This window comes from Mustelus asterias, unplaced genomic scaffold (assembly GCF_964213995.1).
Source record: "Mustelus asterias unplaced genomic scaffold, sMusAst1.hap1.1 HAP1_SCAFFOLD_3474, whole genome shotgun sequence".
Classification (NCBI taxonomy): Eukaryota; Metazoa; Chordata; class Chondrichthyes; order Carcharhiniformes; family Triakidae; genus Mustelus; species Mustelus asterias.
The window spans coordinates 19,260-25,179 of record NW_027593419.1 but is presented as its reverse complement, the minus strand read 5'-3'; the positions used below and the strand labels follow the sequence as shown (position 1 = coordinate 25,179).

General features: G+C 43.6%; 1 non-coding gene across 1 annotated transcript; it reads right to left on the bottom strand.

Annotated features, from left to right (window-relative positions):
- Positions 1-676: 676 nt before the first annotated feature.
- On the bottom strand, positions 677-748 carry trnad-guc (transfer RNA aspartic acid (anticodon GUC)). The gene has a single exon. It is a non-coding gene; the product is annotated as a tRNA-Asp (tRNA).
- Between the last annotated feature and the right edge of the window lie 5,172 nt (positions 749-5,920).

The window sequence follows — 5,920 nt, the reverse complement described above, 5'->3', positions numbered from 1 at the left end:
AGCTACCTTCTAGTCGGTGAACACTTCAGCTGTCAAGGGCATTCAGCTTCTGATCTTCGGGTCAGCTATCTGCAAGGTGGCCTTCAAGACACACGACAACGCAGAATCGCCGAGCAGAAACTGACAGGCAAGTTCCGCATGCATGAGGAAGGCCTCAACCAGGATCTTGGGTTCAGTTCACATGACACATAACCCCCAACATACTTTCTGGGTTTGCAAAATCCTACTAATTGTCCTGACTTACGACAATTCACACCTCTTTAACTTATGTTTATCCCTCCCTCCAGTCGCACTGTCTGTACCTTTAAAGACTTGATTCTTTGTAAAGACTCGCATTCGAACTATTGTTCACATTCCAAATTGAAATTACCTTGCAATTGTGTTTTTGCCTGTCGATGCCCTGTTTGTGAACCAACCTCCACTCACCTGATGAAGGAGCAGCGCACCAAGCGCTCGTGATTCCAAATAAACTTGTTGAACTTTAACCTGGTGTTGTGAGACTTCTTACTGTGTCCATCCCACCCAAACATTGGCATCGCCACATCAAAGATGAGCCAAAATGCTGAGGAATCGAACGAGCGTTGATCTCAGGTTAGGGTTGATCTCAGGTGAGGGTTTTGTTTTCAATCTTGGAGAACAACACAGGAACAATTTGACAAAATAAAATTGCAACATGCTCCCCGTCGGGGAATTGAACCCCGGTCTCCCGCGTGACAGGCGGGGATACTAACCACTATACTAACGAGGAAGCGATGCTTGATGCATTGTACACTTGCCACTTACACTTGCAGAGCGGCAACTGAGTTCTGACGAGATCAGTTCTTTTCCCCAAGACGGAGTACCATTTAATGCAGCAAACAGCGGCTTTAACCAACAAATAAAGACTTTTGGATTGGCAGGAAAGACAATGAGATGGATGTATGAAAAAGAACAAGAACCAGGTGGAGACAGAAAGGCGCATTTACCGTTCATTTCAAACTGAATGTTCTTTTTAATTTTGGAGGAAAAACGGCGTGTCTTGAAATCTGAACATGCTGGACCATCTCAGCTGGTCTCTCTCCACAGATGATGTCAGACCTGCTGAGATGTCCCAGCATTTTCATTTGTTGTTTCAGATTCCAGCATCGGCAGTATTTTGCTTTTATCTTGTCTGGAACTGCGTTTTTATTTCCAAACCGCTGGAAGTTCCAAAGTGCTTTACAGCTGAGATGCTTTTCTTCAATTATATTGTCTTTTGCATTGCCCGAGGGATAGGTGCAGATTGAGCAAAGACAGACAATATCATTCCCACTCTCACATAATCATGGAAAAATTATTTCTGTGGCTATTATCATCTCATCAGTTGTTTGATTTCGATTCATTTGATAAAAGCTGCCTCAGTTAAAATCTTATTGGTGCATATCTCGTGAGCCACTGGAAAATGAACCAAGTTTACAAACCGTTTCTGAATTCATGAAGTTGAAGGTTAATTATTCTGTATCTCAGATGATAATTTTAAGAAGCTCAATTGAGGCTCTGCTGTCCATGGTTCGGCCACGGATTCGATAATCAAACAGATTTCCAAGCAGTGTCTGCAACATCGAACCACGTAATCCCTGCAGCGCAAAAGCAAGCCACTCGCCAGAGTCTGATGTGATCTGATCAGTTGTTTCATTTGATTTGATTTGATTTGATTTATTTTTGTCACATGCATTAGCCATACAGTGAAAAATATTGATTCTTGCGCGCTCTACAAACAAAACATACCGTTAATAGAGAAGAAAACGAGAGAGTGCAGAATGTAGTGTTCCAGTCATAGATAGGATGTAGAGAAAGGCCAACTTAATGCAAGGTAAGTCCATTCAAAAGGCTGACAGCAGCAGCGAATAAGCTGTTCGTGAGTCGGTTGGTACGTGACATCTGGCGTTGGTATCTTTTTCCCGACGGAAGAGGGTGGAAGAGAGTACGTCCGGGTTGCGTGGGGTCCTTAATTATGCTGGCTGTTTTGCCGAGGCAGCGGGAAGTGTAGTCAGAGTCAATTGATGAGAGGCTGGTTTGCGTGATGGATTGGGCAACATTCACAACCTTTTGTTGTTCCTTGCGGTGGAGCACAGATCACGATCCACACCAAACTGTGATAGAACAAGAAAGAAAGCTTATTTCGTGAATCTGTAAACGTTGCTAAGAGTCATAGCTGACATGCCAAATTTCCTCTGGGAATGAAATTCCTTTGTTTTGGGAATGGAAAGTAGCTTGCCTGACTCGGAATGGAACACAGGCCACGGTGGTGAAAGCGCCGAATCCTAACCACCAAACCACCGGAAAGTGTTTGCGGCCTCAACGACATCACCAGTTTGCTGTATTGCCTTCCAACAGGGGAACTCTTCCGCAGTCAAGGCCATTCAGCCTTCGATCTTCAGGTCTCTTCAAGACAAACGACAACGCAGAAACGCCGTACAGAAACAGACAGGCAAGTTCCACATGCATGAGGAAGTGCTCAACCGGGATCTTGGGTTCAAGTTACCCGACACATAACTTCCACCATACTCTCTGAGTTTGCAAAATCATTCTAACTGTCCTGACTTGACAGAAGACACACTTCTTTAATCTGTGATTATCCCTCTCTCCACCCTTGCTGTCTGTATCTTTAACGGCTAGATTACCTGAAAAGACTCGCATTCGAACCATTGTTTTCATTTCAATCTGTAATTCTCGTACTATTGTATTTGCGTCTATTTGTCAACCTCCTTCAACTCATCTGAAGAAGGAGCAGCGCTCCGAAAGCTGGTGATTCCATCTTTAACCTGGTGTTGTGAGACTTCTCACTGTGCCCACCTCAGTCCAACGCCGGCACTTCCACATCAACACTAGTGCGAGCAGATCATCTTTTGAGGACATAGAAAATTGATCAGAATTGTTGGTTGATGTGTTCCATTTTCCATCCTCACTGCTCAGAGCCCTCACCACGCAATCCAGGTGTCACATTAATTTCTATATTTCTTATCTGAAGGCGTTATAATGCTGATAAAGTTGTCTGTCATATTGGGCAGACGTTGTGAAACACCTGTATTCAGTCCAGAACCATTACTTGGATTTCAGTCTTCTATCATTTTAATTCTAAATCTTGCTTTATACTGATTTTTCCATCTCAGCCTCCTGCAATGTTCCAATGATGCTCAATGTAAACTCCAGAAATGGAAACTCATCCCTCAATGAAGCACGTTGCTGCCTTTCAGACTCAGCATCGAGTCAAACAATTTCAGACATTAAACTCAGATCCATTCTGTTCCAATTTTCTTTGCAGGTTTCTATTTTATTCTCTTGTCTACTCTTGTTTTTCTTTCGGGCTGTTCATCATTCTGCCATCCTCACCACATTTTAGACACATATCTGGTTTCTTCCCCTTCCCCTTTAGATTGATGTAGGTAAAAAATACCTCAGACTAGTCGTACATCAAAATGCAGTGTTTATTTTCACAATTGTGGCAGAAGCCAGGTTCCTAACAGTGGAACCCCAGCCTTTCTCCTCGAACACAAGTAAGAACAGAGTTTTATACAGACCGGTTCCCGCTCTTTATTACATTGCAACTTTCCAAGATATATGTGACTGTTCATTGTTCATTGTGAGATCCTTGCTGCACCGACAGTTTCTTCCCTTGCGTAGTTTGTGCAATCTCCAAGGCCGCGATTGTTTCTGCTCTATCCTGTTCGTCATTCATAGCCTTGAAAAACATCACAGGTTTTGCACAAACAAGTTAAATGATACGTATACAAGGGTATCAGGGTCTGTATAACACTCTATATCTATATGGTGAGGAAGAATATCATGAATATATGTGAATCTATGATTATACGGTCACAGAAGGCATACATGTCAACTCCATCATGTTAAAGAAAGTAACAAAAAATGGAATCCAGCTTAGCTTATTCGAGCTGGGTTAGCCGCGTTCCTGAATACGATAAGCTGGAGACAGCAGGAATATTTGTTCCTCTTATCTGGTCTGGATGCACGAAAACAATGAATTTTAACAAAAACAATGAATTCTCCAGTACCCCTCACGAATCTCTTAAGTATTACAGAGATGAGTCTAAATGCTCAAGTGTTCCAAGGTTCATTCACCCATTCCCGTCTTCAAGACGTACACCAACAACTCTTCTGTCATTTAATCATTGCTGCACTTCACCTCGTATGGAGACGACAAGCGAACAGTTCAAACTCAATTCAGTGATGAGTGACGAATGAGAATGTATTAACGTTCTGGCAGAAAATGAATATCTCCGCCTTTTTCCTGTAACACTGCACATTTTTCATTTTTTTAATAGCAGTCGAATTCATTTTGAAATGCTTCAATTGAACCTTCCTCCAGTCTCCAGCAGTCCATTCCACACGTTAAGCACTCGCTGCGTGAAAAAACGTTTTCCCCGTGTTTCTTTTCCTTCCTTTGATAATGATGTTAAATCTCTTCTGTTTCATTCTTCATCATTCCACGAGCAGGAACAGCCCTGGCTTAGATTTTAGAAACGGTTTGAAATCTGGCTTCATTTTCCAGTGGCTGGCAGAGATATGCACGAATATGATGTGAACTGACGCAGCATTTATCAAAAGAATCTATATCCAACAATTAATGAGATGGTCGTTACTGCATCAAAAAAAATCTTTCCATAATTGTGTGTGATTGGCAATGAAAATTTCAATGAATCTGCGACTAGACCATGGTCAATACAGAAGAAAATCATTTTAAAAATCTGAGCTGTTCGCACTTTGGGACTTGCAGCGGCTGCGGGGGCGGGGGGTGGGGGCGGGCGTCGGTGGCTGCGGGAGGGGGGGGGGGGGGTGCCGGGGCGGGGGGTGGGGGCTGGTGACAAAAACGAATTCATCGCCAGGAGATAAGAGCAACATACTGCAGATGCTGGAATCAGAAAGAATAAACAAAAATACTGGAAGATATCAGCGGCTCTGACGTGATATGTTGAGAGAGAGCAGCTGAATTTGTCCAGCATGTTCAGATTTGTAGACATGCCATCTTTGATCCAAAAGGAAAACGAACATGCAGGCGGACGTTTCGATCTTCACCTTCTTGATGTTTTCATGCGTCCTTCTCAAACTATTTACTGCTAATCGACAAATTGCACAGCTTCGTTTACACGTTAGAATCGTGGTTGGTATCTGCGCCTGACACGCGGGAGACCGGGGTTCAATTCCCCGACGGGGAGTTTATCTCAATTTCGGTACCTCACGTTGTCCGTTTGAGATCGCCAATGTTTTAATGTCACAAAAATGACTCTCCAGTCAAAATGCTTTCCAAAATGCGATTCTTTACATGCCTTGGACATTTCTCGTCGCTGCAGATCAACCTTCTTTCAAGTCAACAACTTTTTACTCACCTCTGATGTGGGCATGCCGGCGTTGGATTGGCGGGGTTACTGTAAGAAGTCTCACGAAAACAGCTTAAAATCCAACAGGGTTTATTTGGAATCACGAGATGTCGGATTGCTGCCCCTCCACCAGGTGAACGGAGGTATGTTCACATCACGGCATCGTCAGGCCAAGAAACAATCGGAAAACAATTACCATTTGGATTGTGAACAATGGTTAGAATGTGAGTCTTTACAGTTTCTCCAGTGTTGAAAGGTACAGACAATGCGAGTGAGGAGAGGGATGACAGGATACTGATGTGTGAATTGAGTGATGCGAGTGCAGTTATTAAGATATTGTAAATGCGGGCAGCATGGTGAGGGTTTGGAGTCGTGCGACCTGAAGCCAAGTATGTGGAACTTTCCTGTCAGTTTCTGCTCGGAAATTCTGCGTTGTCATGTGTCATGAAGGTCGCCTTGGAGAACGCTGAGCCGAAGATGGGAGGCTGAATGACCGACACTGCTGATGTCTTCCCCGAATAGAAAGTGACACGGCTGCCTGATCATTCCGAACGTGTCTTGTGTGC